Source organism: Acipenser ruthenus, chromosome 10 (genome assembly GCF_902713425.1).
Source record: "Acipenser ruthenus chromosome 10, fAciRut3.2 maternal haplotype, whole genome shotgun sequence".
NCBI classification, from domain to species: domain Eukaryota; kingdom Metazoa; phylum Chordata; class Actinopteri; order Acipenseriformes; family Acipenseridae; genus Acipenser; species Acipenser ruthenus.
In genome coordinates, this window is record NC_081198.1 from 43150145 (window position 1) to 43169017 (window position 18873).

Genomic DNA, 18873 nt, shown 5'->3' on the forward strand with positions numbered 1-18873 from the left:
CATGGAAACCACAGTTTTTTTTTTTTGTTATCTGTTCTATCAATTATTTGCTGTCTCGAAGCATATAAACATTTCTTAATTGATTATTTCTAACCAAACACCATTAGCGAGTAGACAAGGTGTGCCGTTTTCCAGACTTACACAGCTTTATGACGCATTAAAATCACGAGTGTGCATCAGCTCTCCCTTTTGAGTTCTGGGGTGCTGAAGGGATGCCATGTCTGTCCTCGCGTCCACTTTGGGGGCTCATAACTCAGTAACCACTTGCCCTGTGATATATAGTCTTTGCTGATGTTATGTAACCTGGAAAAACTAGGAGGCAATAACTACAATGGTTCAGGAGTTTACTAGTAAAATATAGCACATTTTTTCTACGCTTGGAAGCACTTACTGTCTATAGTTGTACGCAGACAAAGCAGGGATGGGACAACATGCACAACAGAGTGGTTCCCAAATTGAGGGTCCGCAAGATTGCTTTAGGGGGGCCTCAACACATTCAGAAATATTCTCCAGTCCCAGATGGCAAAGCAATGCTCTCTGCATGAGGAATCATGTTATTTACAGGAACGCTGCTACTACCTACACATCAGCTCAACTGTACATTAACAATCTTCATTTCCAATGCCCATGCTAACAGCATGCATCATTACACAACAAAAAGGGATTACAAGAAGAAAGTGTTACATACTTGAAAATTGTATTATACTGTATATAATCATTCATCCAAATGAGGAAATATCCAACTTGCAATTTCTGTTACTGGGCATAATATATGAAGATCAAAAGAATACAATTGTATTCTACAAGTTTAGTATCACACTGGCATATGACATTTGGAATGACTTGCTGTATAACCTTAGGTGATGTATTTATTACAATTAAAAACTTGATATACCATACAGTATAACAAAATAAAATAGTTATCTTCTTTCTAAAAGACAAATCACTCCTGCCAACAACAATAAGCTTCAAGGAATGTGCAGCTGCACGATAATGTGTGACTCAAGGTTTTTACTGTAACAATGAAGACCAACTGATACAAGACATTTTCCAACCAAAACATACTCTGGAGAGAAAAGAAGAAAAGAAAAAAAAGCAAACACATTAGTACAGTCACTATAATCGTACACATTTTAATTTCAAATTAGAGTAAAAAAATAATTTAAAAACAGATCCCAACAGTAACACTATATTTCATGCTTTTTACAGACATGCAGCAATCAGTGTAATTTCCTAGCAGGCTTTAGTGGCTCAGAGTTCTCTGCTGTTCATATGCATGGTTCACAGACAGAGATTGGAGAGAGATTGTTCCTGCTACTGCTCCCACTTAACAATAGTACAGCACTGCAGCATTCTCCGGATATTAATGTATGCTAAACCAGATAGCACACTACAGTATCCGTCAAAGTACGTGTGTGTGTGTGTGTGTGTGAAGGATCTTACTAAAATTGAGACACTTAAAGTGAGCAACTACAGTATGTCTGTATTTATTTATCCCTACCATTAAAAATATTTCTTATGAGATATTCTACCATTACCTCATACAGTACCCCTACCCATTATGTTCACTGTCTAGACTCGAAGAATGCAGAAGAAATGTTTGATTTTTTTATATAAAATAAAGAATATAAACTCCAAGGCAACTTACTTTGTGACAAAGTTACAAAATAATCTGAGCATTGAATCCAACCAAAAAGTAGTCAAATAAAAGTTAGACAGAGTTTTTAGAATTAAGCATTTTCAACCAGGTTTCAAATTACACCAAGATACAGTAGACATTTATATAAAGTTTGTGTTAGATTTATATTGCAGCTGTTAAACCATAAATACAGTGCAATCTATTGTGCAGTCCCTCAGTGTTCCTGGACCCCAAGATTAGTATTTTCATTGTACAAAATCCGTTGTCTGGTTCATCTAAAAAAGTGCTGACATGCTTTTTGTTCAGCATTAATCCTGTGTTACCCAGGATCCTAACAACATTTTAATCTGAATCCCATTCAGGGGGTTATCTAGCTAATTCAGCAAGATATTAGTTTTAAAGCTCCTGTAGAATTTTCAATCAAAAGACAGTATTTGTATTTAATTGGAAATGCACTCCTAAACGGAAAAAATACTGTCAAGCCAAAACACAAACAAATGACATTATTATTCAAAGTAGTGAAGTCATGTAAAAATTTAACAGAACTGGTAACAAAAATACCATTCGCAACTACAGTACAGTACTTCCACTACAAGCCAGTCCTTTACATTGACTGGGACTTTATTGTACCAATAACTGCAAAGCCTGGTGGTACAGCAAAGTACTGTAGTAACTGATTTCAGTGTTGTATTTGTCATTTGTGCAAAAGCAAGCATAAAATAGCTGCTGGTAATGTTTAAAGGGATACAGATTCAATTTAACTTCATTCAAAATTAAATGTATACATGTGTACTTACATATTTTACCACTGGAGAGCCTGTGGTTACCCCTTTTTTCCTGTTATGACTTTGACATAAAATGTTCATGGTGGTAAAAGACAAAAACCCAACAATGTGCCTCTCTGCATAAACAAGAAATAGCAACACTCTAGTAAGAGGGCTGCCATCTCCTAAAACAGATCATACAAATAACTTAGGCTGTATTGTTTAAATTATTGAGCAACATTTCAAATATATATACACTAGGACGCAACTCTTTGCATATCCCTACAGTAACTAAACAGTTACAACAGTTACAGTCGCCTATTTACATAGTACGTGACTATTTCTTAATTCAAATGTTAACCAATGCATCAAGGTCTTATCAAATTGCAAGCATGGAAATAAAACTCCTACTGCATATCATTTCAAACCATTCCAGCTTTTACTTAGAACTTGATTAGCCATGGTGTATGCAGATAACAAGTGTGCCTTGTTAAGCTCAAAGTCAAACCAGGCATCGATGCAACAGCTATGCAATGGGAGTCTGATCTCCATCCCTAAATATTATCAACAAGAATGAAGTCAAAAACCACTACCAAGACATCCCAGATATATAACAAACACTCTGGATATGAATGGGAGCAGTGATACTGGCTGACACTGGCAAGTATCAGGGTTGGCTTTTATAGTAGTACAACAGCTATGGGCTTATAATTCAGAAGAAAAGACACAGGAGTACAAACAGCTGGCTTGTTTTAGTATGAAAGACCCATTATTGTTTTTACTTTAGTTTGTATTTCTACTTTAAAGCAAATGTAACTATCTGTGAACAACTGTGCTGTAAACAAAAAAGGTTTTAAAAGCTAACAGAAAATGGATCAGAGAGTCCATTCCCCACCCATGCATTACTGTATCAAGCACAGTTTTTTTAAAACTCTTGGCTCTTGGCTTAGCTAGTTTATCAACACTATCAAGGACAGACGTACAGTAATGAATCAGCAGCAAGGTTCTACTTTTTTAGAATCTTTATAAAAAATTTAAAAAAAGCAATTCCTCAGTTTAATCATGAGTTTTCACAATAATAAATCTCCTGTTGCTGGGCTTTATTGTATCTGTATTCAACTCCCACATACTATTTCCTAATAGCTGTACATGGTGTGAAGACCTGTGAGGAATGTTGATACCAAAGTGGACCAATTTCTCCACTAGTGACAACCATAATGTTATTTTCATCAGCACAAATTATATATATATATATATATATATATATATATATATATATATACACACAGACGTGCTCAAATTTGTTGGTACCCTTACAGCTCACTGAAATAATGCTTCATTCCTCCTGAAAAGTGATGAAATTAAAAGCTATTTTATCATGTATACTTGCATGCCTTTGGTATGTCATAGAATAAAGCAAAGAAGCTGTGAAATGAGATGAATTATTACTTATTCTACAAAGATATTCTAAAATGGCCTGGACACATTTGTTGGTACCCCTTAGAAAAGATAATAAATAATTGGATTATAGTGATATTTCAAACTAATTCGTTTCTTTAATTAGTATCACACATGTCTCCAATCTTGTAATCAGTCATTCAGCCTATTTAAATGGAGAATAGTAGTCACTGTGCTGTTTGGTATCATTGTGTGCACCACACTGAACATAGACCAGAGAAAGCAAAGGACAGAGTTGTCTGAGGAGATCAGAAAGAAAATAATAGACAAGCATGGTAAAGGTAAAGGCTACAAGACCATCTCCAAGCAGCTTGATGCTCCTGTGACAACAGTTGCAAATATTATTATGAAGTTTAAGGTCCATGGAACTGTAGCCAACCTCCCTGGGCGCGGCCGCAAGAGGAAAATCGACCCCAGATTGAACAGAAGGATAGTGCGAATGGTAGAAAAAGAACCAAGGATAACTGCCAAAGAGATACAAGCTGAACTCCAAGGTGAAGGTACGTCAGTTTCTGATCGCACCATCCGTCACTTTTTGAGCGAAAGTGGGCTCCATGGAAGAACACCCAGGAGGACTCCACTTTTGACAGAAAAACATAAAAAAGCCAGACTGGAATTTGCTAAAATGCATATTGACAAGCCACAATCCTTCTGGGAGAATGTCCTTTGGACAGATGAGTCAAAACTGGAGCTTTTTGGCAAGTCACATCAGCTCTATTTTCACAGACGAAAAAATGAAGCTTTCAAAGAAAAGAACACCATACCTACAGTGAAACATGGAGGAGGCTCGGTTATGTTTTGGGGCTGTTTTGCTGCGCCTGGCACAGGGTGCCTTGAATCTGTGCAGGGCACAATGAAATCTCAAGACTATCAAGGCATTCTGGAGCGAAACGTACTGCCCAGTGTCAGAAAGCTCTGTCTCAGTCGCAGGTCATGGGTCCTCCAACAGGATAATGACCCAAAACACACAGCTAAAAGCACCCAAGAATGGATAAGAACAAAACATTCGACTATTCTGTAGTGGCCTTCTATGAGTCCTGATCTGAATCCTATCGAACATCTATGGAAAGAGCTGAAACTTGCAGTCTGGAGAAGGCACCCATCAAACCTGAGACAGCTGGAGCAGTTTGCTCAGGAAGAGTGGGCCAAACTACCTGTTAACAGGTGCAGAAGTCTCATTGAGAGCTACAGAAAACGTTTGATTGCAGTGATTGCCTCTAAAGGTTGTGCAACAGAATATTAGGTTAGGGGTCCCATCATCTTTGTCCATGCCATTTTCATTTGTTTTATTATTTACAATATTATGTTGAATAAAAAATCAAAAGCAAAGTCTGATTTCTATTAAATATGGAATAAACAATGGTGGATGCCAATTACTTTTGTCAGTTTCAAATTATTTCAGAGAAAATTGTGCATTCTTCGTTTTTTGTGGAGGGGTACCAACAAATTTGAGCATGTCTATATATATATATATATATATATATATATATATATATATATATATATAGTGAATGCTGCATGATTTACTTTTGTTGGTGGTGCTCTGCAAAGAAAATAAATAAATAGAGTTGAGGCATTGTGTATATTGTATTTTAAAAATACAGTGTAATAATAATAAAAAAAATAGAAAATCTGATGAACAGTATCAGTAAACTCCAGTTGCTGCCCTGGATACAATTCAAACAGCGTCCTGGCCTTGTGTAAACAAAAAGAGTGTCAAGGTGGACTATGGCTGAGAATTCATTCTCTTGTTTCCATCACACCTTGCTGTGAGGGTGCAACTTATGACTAATGTGCATTGTGTTTTCTCCTGCCTCGTTCTCAAGAAGCATTGACAATCGGGATGACTACTAGTTAAGACAGACAATGGTTTTGAATGCTTAAAAAAAAAAAAAAAAAGTTGACTTAAAAGGGGGGAAAAAAGTAAATCTAATATTTTAGACCTGTATCTAATTTAGTACTGCAAGCAAATTATATAGGAGTTCTGTAGCTATTTTTATAGTTTCATTTTACAATTTTAACAACTGCAAACTATCACACTGTAATTCAGTTTCATCAATGTTAAAAAAAAGCCCACATACACATTCAATAGATGTGCTCTCTGTCACAGCCAAGCTGAAGCTTGAATGAATGAATGACTTCTGGACAAAGGAGGGGATTAGTAACCAAGACAAAACCCCACAAAGCATTATATCAGTGACAATCGCATTATTCTGTAGACTAAAATAACACACTCTGCACATTCTTTTAAATAAGTAGCTGAATTAATATGACATCACAGAACTCCACCCCTTATTTATCTACATAGTTAGTACTTAGTCATGGCAAATCAAACATATGCACTATTTCTGGATATTACAATAAAGCACAATATCTAGTGAACACGGAAAAAGTAAATCAGTATCACATTTGATTATGCACGGAGACAGCTGTAACACAACAGTTTGTATCTTTGTATAAATATTTGATTGTGGTTTCATTCAAGAGGCAATGGGGTTTATTTGATCAAACTACAAACCACCGAAATAATCCACATCAACCACCTCTCTGGTTATCCATGGATAACCTGTAAAAATAAACACTGAATACAACCGAGGTAGATTCTCTGATGTGGCTTATCCCAGTAGGATGATTAAATAAACCACGAAGCCTTTGAGAGTAGGTACTTAACAATACGGCTGGAAATTCAAGTTCGCATTGGATGCTAATGGGGGTGTACAGTAGAAGACTAGACTCCACCAAGGCTTTCCTCAGCCCTGTGGTAAGGAGGTTATACTGAAAAAGCAAAGAACAGTCAAACACTGAAAAGCACAGGTTGTAGTCAATCCTACCTCCTTAGAAACTCAACTTCATTGCAGGTGGAATTTTTTTTTTTAAGTTTCCCCTTCGACCTGTGACCTTGCAAAGGTCAACCTAAAGTGAGAAACATTGACCAGAAAAATCACCCTGGGTGCAATTTAGATGCTACCATCGTGTGTAGCACCTAGTTCTCCTCGTATTGAACAGGGCTTTTCAGAAAGAAATACTAGCAGCACCCTACTCACTCCTGGCAAATTGCAAGACGAGGGGTAACTGACGAGTTTTATTTGAACTTCAGCCTAACCCTTTACCCCATAGGGGATGTGGGTCCCAACATATTTTGCTTGATGCTGTAGATCTCATCAACATTTATCGAAGCACATCTTTGCCCCCCATGCAAGTTATTACAGCCTAAACTTGGTACAAATAGCAAAAAATTACAATTTCAAGGGGGTTTAATGATCAGTGGTGGGACTTGAAACCAAAAGTTTTTCACAGAATTTGGAAGACTGGTTCCTAAGGTTCTTACAGCAATACTTACATTTTAGGACCCGCATCCCCTACAGGAGTGAGTAGGGTGCTGCTAGTATTTTTTCTGAAAAGCCCTGTTCAATACGAGAAGAATGAGGTGCTACACATGATGGTAGCGTCTAAACTGCACCCAGGGTGATTTCTCTGGTCAAGGTCCCTTTATCACTTTAGGTTGACCTTTGCAAGGTCACAGGTCGAAGAGGAAATTAAAAAAAATAAATAATCATTTCTGAACTCAGCGTGTCTGAAAAGCCCCAGGTGAATTTTTCTAGGAAGATCTGAGACGGACGGGCAGCGGCATTGGTTGAGTTGGCATGGAATGACCCACACGTGCACATTTCAAATAGTGTTTTCTATAAACAATTAAGAATTCAAGTGGTTTACATCACCCCTGTGCCAACCAGTCTGGGATCACTGATAGCTAATAATAAAAAAATATTTAGAACTCCAAAATCTGAGGCATTATTTTAATAATAGGGTAGTGATAAATGGTGGGATTGATTCATGCCTAGCCCATTTCCCAACCCTCATTTAAACTGCTACACAGTGCACTACTACCTATATATACACACCAAAAGGTCAAAGTGAATGAGAAAAAATACAGCCATCCTTACAAAAAATACTTATGCTGCTCTAACCGTTTACAAAACACAAACACGCCACTTCTTGTTTTGGTTTCAACAATGCAGCCAAATCTCACTGAAGCCACAATATAAAGTACCTGTCGTAAAGACTGGAGAACCTGACTCAATTATGTTTTCTACTACTTGCAGGCATGCAAAGTATAGGCCCAGTGTGATATGGACAACAAATACTATCCAGCCAATCTGTCCAAGCTCTTTGTGGTTGCATTTTTATCATTATTGATGTGTAGCATGCGTGCCTCATTTAGCTTGCAGTTGTCTTTGGTACTAGTGTAAAGTAGATACAAACTACTGCGTCATTATACAGCATTAGCAAAGCAATGCTTCAAATACAGTCTATGCAAATCCAAACTGAAATACTGTAGATTGCCATGGTGGTTGTTGCTGTGTGATCTGTGCAAAGGCACAATTCCTCCAGTTGCCTAATCAATTATGAAATCATAGCTACTGTAACAGTGTGCATTCTGCCTGGCTGGATAAAACTGTGTCTTTTTATCCCAATACAGATACTTTAAATCACCACCAGTCCAAACATCATAACATCATGAAGTATCACAAACAATATGTTATCAAAGTCGGTGCAATTAATTAGGTTTCAAAGACAGAAGAACTGCAGGAACACCACAAGTCATGATAAATCTCAATACACAGATCCAATATGATAAGGCAAAATTTGAAGTGCTTGTTTAAATGTAGTCTTATGAAATGTGATTGTAAAGGTGACATTATTATTATTATTATTATTATTATTATCATTTAGCAGACGCCTTTATCCAAGGCGACTTACAGAGACTAGGATGTGTGAACTATGCATCAGATGCATCAGCTGCAGAGTCACTTACAATTACGTCTCACCCGAAAGATGGAGCACAAGGAGGTTAAGTGACTTGCTCAGAGTCACACAATGAGTGAGTGGCTGAGGTGGGATTTGAACCGGGGACCTCTTGGTTACAAGCCCTTTTGGTTACAAGCCCTTTTCTTTAACCACTGGACCACACAGCCTCCTACATTGAAAACATATTACTACCTGCAATACAATGATGTATGTATCATTCAAGAACATCTTGGCCAATCATAGATGCTGATTTCACAATGAGTGCTATTTGTTATGCACAGTATCACGATCATTGTATCAAAATTAAATCTCAAATCAATTCAACTGACACTCGGGCTGTTAGTTCTGAACAGTTGGTCACAGCTAGTGATTATTTAGTGATACATTTCTTTATGTATGATTTGGTTTTAAAGATTTGTAACCAGCAAGTATGTTAAACCTTCCTGAAAGTTCTAGGATTAACAGGAGTACAGCCATAAATAAATAAATACTGAAGGGCAGGTTTGATTAACAGTGCTTCAAATCTTACAGCCAGTATCGGGAGTTCCATATTATAAAGATATGTCGGCTTTATTGAAGAACAAACTTATAAAAGAAAGTTTAAAAAAAAAAAAGGTTTATTTTAGACAGATTGACACAAAGAATAAAAAAAATAAAAATAAACACGTTTGTAATTGTGGGGGCTCTGTCCTTAATTATAATGTGCAGTTACATGAAATCTGATAACTCTTCTCTTTTGTTGTTATGTTAAGTGGGTGCCCTGCTGGGGTGTTGTGTTGTTTCAGATGGAAATCGACACGCCCAGCAATTCTACAGCAGCACCAAACAACTATCGGCTCAATCTAAACACAGACTTTTTTTTCTTCTTTTTTTTAACATTTCTTCAGTACATTTACTGTTGATTCTAGTACTGCCGTACTTGATCGATTCAAGTTACAAAAACAGTGCAAACTGTGATGCGCTAACAAAAACAGACTTTACTGTAGTTCTGTTAGATTTGGTAATTAAAAAAGGCTCTTTTTAATTCGGTGTTAAAAAAAAAAATCAATTTCAGCGTTTAGTACCCATGAAAGAAAACGAGGTAGTATGTGCTACTGTCCTCCAATGGTAAGCGTTTTCTTCTTCTTTTTTTCTTTTCCTCCCCGGGCATTCTTCAGATTCCTACACAGCACACACCTGCCTACCACACCGCAAACACTACAGACTGGTGACCCCAAGCATATTTTAGTGTAATCGGACCTAAATAGCAATGACGTAACTTGATCCACTTTATACAATCGATACCAATGTGCTAATTTTTGCAATACTAATCCATTTAGATGTCTATGTGATACAGTTGTGCATAAGACGAGACATGCATTGAAAATGTTCGGTTAGGTGTAAACAAGTCGCAAGGTAAAGATTACTTTGCATCACATAATTAATAATCGACACGAGCGTTCCATTCGATTGTTTCAGATGTATTTTAAAAGCACGACATGCTGTAACTTAACACATTTTAGTTGCGATTCAAAACATTTTAATTGTGCAAAACAAGAACTACGCGAGTTTAGTACAGAGTACTACATATGCACACGAGATGAATCCATTTAAATGCGTTTTGCATGGATAAATACTTACTGTGAGGAGGAGGAGGGGTATTAAGCCAGCCCGTACGTTTTGAAGAAGGGCGCCATCGAAAGGCTTACATTTAATAATACTGTAATACAAATGACTAAGACCCACTCGTATAACTAGCTCGTCTCTATAGCATGTGGAGCGAGTTCTCTTCTCTCTCCTCCCGTGCCTGTACGAGAAGGCGTGACGTCACTACACAGGAGCTTTCTAGGTCTGGATTCCATTGGGCAGACGCCCAAAAGGTGGGAACATCATTGGAGCGCTCTATTGTTAAACAGTCCAATTAAAACGGAGGGTAGGTTACCGTGGTTACAAATGTTGTCAACTCTCGGACTGTCGAAGAAGAAAGACAGACTGGGTTAGGTTAGGTAACTAATGTTTGTTACATATAATTGTATAAAGAACCACTGTGGGCCAGATATAATATACTATAAGGTATATTACAGAACAAAAACATCTCATATTTGTTGTGTTTTCTTAGAGGTGTATACCCCCAAAATGTAATTATCGATGTAAAAGATGCATTATTCACAGAATTAAACTGGTACACATTCAGTATTTGCATGTCCTTGAAAACTACTACAGGCTAGTTGCGTTATTTATTTCATATAATCTCGGAACAAAATTGAACTAAAACGGAAGTTTAACACACGTCTATGTCTTGATTCAAACACGTTTAATGTTCTCTTTCGGACAGGGTCTGTACATGCAAATAAAACAGTACCGTTACTGTACTTGTCGGACCAGAGAGATGCTTGTGTCTTAACTGCATCTTATGCATTTAGTATTCTCGCAAGGGTATCTTGTGTGCACTTGGTTCGGCAATTTTTCAGCTGGAAAAAGGAAAATGATTGAATATGTGTGTTTCTCAAACTGACAGAAAGTAAAGTTCAAAATAAGTTGGGGCAAGTTTTTTTTTTTTTTCTTTCTATAATAATGTATCGTAATTCATCGTCCAGAAATCATTTACAGGGGTCTGTTTTAATTATTGTTTAATTACCCCAGGTTGTACCTACTTTGACCTACTTATTAATATTAATACCTTAATTTAGATTTAGATTAGTTTAGATGATATATTTTAGGGTGGAAGTATTAAGATGCACCACTATTGTTTAAATAATTAAGATGTTACAATTACAGCAACAAAAACTTGTATAAATTATTTGATTTTTAGTGGGGTAGTGAGTTATAACGTATCACATATTTGAGCATCAAAAGAAACTTATTTATTTATTTATTTGTCAGATGCCTTTATCCAATGCGACGTACAGGACAGTAAATGCTAACAAAGCAAGCTTAATATTTAAATACAGTAATTTACAGTAAGTGTAATATAATGACTAAAATACAATATGAACTAGGAAAAAAGAAGTTAGGATTAAAACAAGTTATATCTACAATTACATCATAGTAGTGCAAGGATAGTGCATTAGGTGAGAGTCTGACTCCGGAACATGGTGTTTAGGTCAGGCAAGTCCAGTGCATAGTAGGAGGAATAGATCTACAAGTGCAGTCTAAACAGGTGGGTCTTGAGGAGGCAGCAGAAGGCGATGAAAGACAGAGCAGTCCGGAAGTTCTCTAGTAGCTGGTTCAACCACAGGGGGGCTAGGGAAGAGAAGGAGCGGGCACAGAAGGATGGAGAGTGGCTTGAAGGCATAAATAGTAGGCAGGAATAGGAGGAGTCGAGAGGGCAAGAGGGGGTGTAGGGAGACACGAGCGATTGGAGATACGAGGGGGCAGTTTGGTGAAGAGAGCGGTAGGCCAGAACAAGGGTCTTGAATTGAATGCCAGAAGAGATATGTAGCCAGTGGAAGGTGTGAAGCAGAGGGGTAGCATGAGAGTAGTTATGTTGGGAGATTACAAGATGAGCAGCAGAAATTTGAATCAACTGAAGGGGGTGGATAGCCGAAGCAGGGAGACCAGCAAAGAGAGAGTTCCAGTACTCCAAGTTGAGAGTACAAGAGCTTGGACCAGGAGTTGAGTGGAATAAGTAGTGAGAAAAGGACGCATTCGTAGATGTTGCTAAGAAAGAAGTGGCAAGTGGATGCCATGGAGGAGATGTGTTGAAAGAAGGAGACCTAGATTTTTAGCAGAAGGAGATAGAGAGAATGATAGAGTCAAGGGATGCTGAGATAGAGAGGTTAGAGGGAGAGGAAGCAGAAGGAAAGTAGAGAAGGTCAGATTTAGAGAGGTTGAGTTTGAGGTGCTGAGAGTGCGTCCAAGTTGAGATAGCCGAGAGACATTCTGAGATGCTGGAGGAGATGTGGGAGTCAAAGGTGGTAGGAGAAACCAAAAGAGGAGACCCAGTTTCATTGAAGCTAATAATGATAATACAAAACAATTCCAATAATAATAAAAAGCTACATACTGTACTCCCAAACTAAAGTATAAATTAACAAGTGAAAATAAAACACACATCATAAACACACATATGGCTAGACAACATCTGTTCCTGTTGGTATCAATTTTTTTCAATTACTACATTTTTTTTATTACAAATAAGTTCTAGTGGTGTAAGCCCATGCATTTCCCTTTGAACCACAGCACAATATTGACCATTGTTGAACTTGGTGTCCCATAAGTCCCTATGATGTCCCATCATAGGAAATGTTCTCTGTTGAATCGGGCAGACATAACCTCCTTGACTATTTGCACCACACAGTAAAACGATCTAAATTCAATGCTCTTTGTTTTAAAACATTTCAGACCCACAATTTTGAGACATAACCAGTGGTTCATGCTATAGAAAAATAGCAATTATTTGATGTGGAATAGAACATTGAGTGTGTGTTCAAATTCTCATTCTGCTCAGACAGTCTATATTATTTTCATTCAGCTGCACACAGCGCAAGGGTGGCTTATCTTTACTGACAGTTCTTTGGATGGAAGCATTAATTCAATACAGTATATAAAAAAAACTTTAACTTCAGCTGCCATATGGAGGATAATTTATGCCAACAGCATTAAACAAACAATTTGGTAATGAAAATGCAAAAAAAAGGCCTGCATGTTCATATAAATAAATCTAGCGGTACATGGAATACAGTAAACAGGATGATAATGACTGTTTGTTACAGTTGCACATGCTGACCTTATACTTTATAATTATTTGTTAAAGACTTTTTTTTAACCAAAATGCTGTCTATTTTTTTTATTTATAGCTGCCTATATGATCCTGTTCCTAAAGACTTCCCCTAATATCATTATCTGAGCTGGTTGCCTTTGTGGAATGGACCTAGGTCACTGCAGGTCTAGCAGGTTTAAAATAACACACATGCACTATATAGAGAAAAGATACATTTACAGAGTTCAAATCTAAATTTGGGCAAATTAGTGTGAAAAGAATGTTTTACTGGCAACAAAATAAAATGATTGACTATTTTGTTTTTGTACAGTCATTAGGCTCCATGCCAATATTACTTAAGTAATGCACAGCCCACCTAAGCTATTTCATGAATAGCAATATTAAGCAACAATTGCATATTGTGTAATTAAAACCAAAAGACTCAAGCTTTATTGAATTCTTTCTTTTGTGTTATAATTTGAATTTGTCTTTAAGTACATGTGGTAGCCATGAGTGGGAGAGACCTTTGTTTGTTTATCACAGACCACAGATCAGAAGATATAGGTGGGTTTATTACGTTAACTGTATATGAAAATACAACACACTTCCACTTGTTTTTTTTATGTTGTACTGGTGAATGACTTCATATGCATACAATATTTAGCCTTGCTAAAGAGCAGCATTTTCTTAGAGTGGTACCCTGTAGTACAGTGTACCACTCCACAGAGCGGGCCACTTGCAATACAGCAACTAGAACTAGTATAATTGCAGGCATCGTCGTTGCTGAAAACTGAATTCATTTACAAAGCAATTCTGGTCCGCCTATATATGTCCAGACAACTACCGCTGGCTCTGTTTGTGCTCTCCATGTTTGGATCTACTTACACACGCGAAGCGGCTTATTCCGTAATGAAAGCAATATTAAAAACAGATGCATGAAACAGGCTGACACAAGAATCTTTGGAGGACTGCCTACGTATCGCCGTCACGTCTATCACACCTGGTGTTCTAAAGCTGACCGCAGAACGAGTGACATTTTTCTCATTAAATTTGTCATAACGCAATGAAGCATTTAAATTAGAAATGTATCCTACTTTTGAATTGTGTTTTATGTCTGTCATATGAGGCATAAATGTGTCATCACAATCAGCAAGTACTGCAAGTACTTTGGAATCGATATCGCAAAACACTTAATTTTCTGCTTAATGGCAAAAGATATACTGTATATGAAGGTCATACGGGGGAATCCCTCATGATAGCCCTCTTGCTGCAATAAAACTGAAGTTCCGCCCTCACTCAGCCCTTGATACAGCCCTGCCAGGAGGCATCCGCTACAAGTACTATGATGTGTCCGGAGGGAAGACAGCGTTGTGGCTACTGTATGCATTTTTCTGCTTGATCAGTTTTCATTTTGTTATCACCAACTAGTGGAATGTTTAGGATTCAAATTAAGTATATTTATCCAAGCGTACCATTTTTAAACAATATAGGTTCCTTTGAAAGCCAGCCAAACAGAAATACAATTCCATCCCCCCTCCGCCATTTCTTAAGTGGTTCCTTTTATATATCAGGGATCGGCACGGGTAAATGAAAACCCAGGTACCGGTCAGGTTTTAAATTACCTGACCCGACCCGGGTCTCTTTTTACTACCAGGGTATCAATTATTAATTTGAGAATTTAAAGAAAATGTAGAAAATAATGCAGTTGTAAGCGCGGGTCTCTGGCCAGCACAATAACAGCGTTAAAACAAGCTTTGCATTCAGTTCTTAACTCACAGGATATCAAAAAATATAAAATAAGTAGCCTTTATTTAAAAAACATATAAACAAATAAATACAGTATTGTGAGCGGTGTACCCCAGAAAACTGACTGATATATATATATAATCATGAAGACATTCATGCACAGCAAATCTTTTTCCAAAAAGAGGTGCCGACCATAAGGCACTTAATATATTAACGTCTCTGCAGAGTTACAAAATAGTTAACAACAATGACAAAATCAACCATGTATACTTTGCTTGATTACGCTCTTGGAGACAAAGTTGTTCGCACACTTAAAAATCTCGTCTTCTTTAAGACTTGACCGCTAATATTAGCTATATATAAAATTCCTCTTACATTTTGTTTAAAAATGTTGTTTTATTATTACTGAAACAAGACAAAAAATAAACACAACGTGTGTCGACACATAGGGTATCTTCATTCAAGTGTTGACACATTGCTGCAGTCCATTTACTGATCATGGGGACTGAAGGTCTATGGACAACTCTGCTGTCAGGCCTGGCGTCTCTTATCTCCCGTCAAATTTACAAATGGTTCCAAGGTTTTGAATCCTGGGGAAGCAGGGCCTAGCCTGGCTAGTCTTCACCCAGCCTGGTTATTTACCTGACCAGTAGGAGACACAGAAGCACAATGAGGTGAACTATCCACAGACAATTTTTACCAGCAGAAGCGAAATAAAAAACGACGATTTCTTTCCATATTTTAGGCAGAGCTGATTTGGAGCTTGAGCAGTTTTTGGAGCATGGGACAAATTCAGAAATGAAGGGGTATGGTATACTGTTTTTTTACATTGAAACAAAATACTTAATTGGTTAATTAATTTTTCAGTAATTTTGCAGTTCACCTTTTCTTTCTTTTATTTGGCAACATAGCTAAAATTGGAGGAAGACAGGACAGCATTTAAAGCTGGTAGGGTGGATTCTATTGGGCAGTTAAGGAATGATTTACAACACAGACTGTTAGAAGTGCACCACAATGCCTTGCAAAATATGTTTGGCTGTGACTTAATGCGGGAGCAGGTGAGAACATGCTTGTGTCAAAGAAACCTTTGTTGCTAGTTTAATAGAATAATGCTTGTGCTTTCAATTTGTTAATTGTGAGAATTCAAATCTGATCCTGCTGCTGTCCTCCAGATGTTATTAAATGACTAATGATAATACTTACATTTAGCTTAGACAGGGTAGAGAGGCTAAAAAAAAAAGGAGAACATTTTATTTTTTTATGTGCAAATGTTTAAATGGTTTCTGGTTACTTAAAACATGGTAACATTATTCTGGCATGATGCACATGCCAGAATTTAGCAGATTAATTCATAAGTAAAATCACCATCCATTTTCATTCACAAATTAACTGTTTGTGTCAGGCTATTTTCATTTTCATCTTCAGTTTTAACCATTTTTATGAGTGCTTGAATACTATGTAGAAGTAGCATTATTTTCTGCTTTGTTATTATGTTTGTTTGTTTTTGTTCTACACTGTCCTTATTGTCCTTTAGCCCTTATTTGTATTCATCAAGCCCATACACACATTGAGTGGAACATTTATCGTTTTTCAGAAACCTGCAGCTATATAAACTCTTACACTAGCTTTTTGTTTTACATCACCCCCTCAGTCAAAAAAAAAAACCCTGCTGTTAGAAATCCGCTCTGTGAGTTGCACCCAGTTTCCTTTGTGTTACAAGTGGAAAATAAATTGTTTCCAAAAATCAATTTAAGACGCAGTACTGCTGGCTATCTGATTGTACTGGACAGCATTCTGTTTATTTTCTGGACGATTGTGTGCTTGAAGTTTTAACCGTTTCATGTTGGTTTAAAAAAGTACTTAATGTTTCGGTTTGAAATATCACCTTTATTTTAATCTCTCTCAGGTTTTGGTCTAGGGAGCTGTCACCTTATATAATATTATGTCCCTTATTAAAGCCTAACAACACCAGTTAGAATATGTTCTAGTAGCTGCAGTTCATGTTAACACTTTGTCAAACAGGAATCTGTTATTAATAGTACAGTATTCCCTAGGTCCCTACCTACTTTGCCCAGATTTGTCTTGTGATGTCGTAATGGAAATTCTGCCTCCTCCTGTTAGTCCATCAAATATCAGCTAAATACGATATGATGAAAATGAGATGGAAATAGACAGTGGTTGCATGACTTATTGTATGATATTTTTAATTTTGTATTTATTAATTTATAAAAGTACTGTTTGGGAGCATTGTATGCAACCTTTTTTTCACTATTGTTTTTAGTTTTTTTATTATGTATTAATCAAAATGAAACTAGAACTTTTTTAAGGTCTTGTTGATATGCATTTATTGTTTGTAGGCTGCATAGTTTCGAAATACTATGCAGCCTATCACCCATAACTGTTAAAGAAAATCTAAAAGAAACAATACATTCAATTATGTGTTATGCATTTATTTGATTGAAACTGAATTAGGGTTTAATAGTAATGGATGATCTACAGTATAGCTGTATAGTGCAAGCCATGGAACCATCTTCTGGGGGTAGAGAGAAAGGAACAACACTTCTGCCTGTGTCGGCCAAGGGCACATAACAAGGAAGAATACAAACTAAAAAGCTAAAAAATCAATGGCTGCAGAAAGGCTACTGTTCAAGTAACTGTAACTAACTAAATAGTTTCATAAATCTTCCCTGTTGTGCTTTTCCATTCACTATATATATATATATCTTAAATGTACAGGTCCAAGAAAATATATCGCAAGCATTTATGGCCCAACAACATTACAGCTGGTACAACACTAGATTAAACAATTCCTCAGTTTATTTGCTTGCCTTCGAGGATATGTGTTATCCTTGGACTTCATGGGTTATCTCAGCACTTTGGGGGTTAAGCATCTTACTGGCTGCAAACATTGTCAGTCTGTAGGTGAAGCAGCTGGTTGGTTACGGTTTTGAAGGGGTCGGGACAATTTTACTCTCTAGGTGAAATGACTGTGAAAATGCTTTTGAAAGCAAGACCCGCAGAGATTTCTTTAACCTGGTGTAGTACCGGAAAATGCATCTTTGATAAAAAAAAAAGTAAATGTATGTGCAATTATGGAATTATTTTGTTTGTTAGCTACAATCACTTTAAGGTATTGTCATCAGAAATTACATGTATTTTAACCATACACAACAAATATATTCATTAGTATGTTATTTTAAGATGTACTAAGCTAATTAATGATATTTGAATACTTGTATTTTTGTATTTATATCTGGACATTAATTTACTACATTTCTAAAATATTTTGATCAATGCGTGACATTTTATTTGTTACATTTTCACGGCTATTTTCTAATATTTATACTGTGAATATTTGTTTTGGGTGTCTGAAAAAACCCTTGTTTGCTCACTAAATTAAACCAGCATACTGGAAATGTGTGAAAGTAGAGGCAAAAACAATTTTACTTATGTGTGGGCAAGACAGATGGACAGATTTTTGAATAATGGCAATTTGACTTGATGGTTAATATAAAATAAAATGAAATGTAATTTTTTTTTTCTTTTAATGTCATCCTCAAACCAATAACACTAAGGGAATAATATATAAACCACAAGATCAATATAATTTACCATACTGTTTGTTTTGGGGCTTCTGTGACATTTTAGGTTGAATTTGTGAAGGAGCATCAGAAAGACATAATAGAAAAACTCAAGTGTGAAATTCAAGCTGCAGAAGAAAGTATCAGTGCGACTGGAACTGAGGTAGGTTTAGTAGCAACATCAGATATTTATCT

The 18873-nt window shown here is 36.7% G+C and overlaps 1 protein-coding gene across 2 annotated transcripts in view; it reads right to left on the minus strand.

Annotated features, from left to right (window-relative positions):
* Positions 1 to 10526, minus strand: part of LOC117411803 (plakophilin-4-like) — a 59236-nt gene extending 48710 nt beyond the window's left edge. For both annotated transcript variants that reach the window (XM_034019578.3, XM_034019572.3), the window contains exon 1: positions 10291 to 10526. The gene's annotated coding sequence lies outside the window, so the exon portion shown is untranslated. The remainder of the gene's footprint in view (positions 1 to 10290) is intronic.
* Positions 10527 to 18873: the final 8347 nt, after the last annotated feature.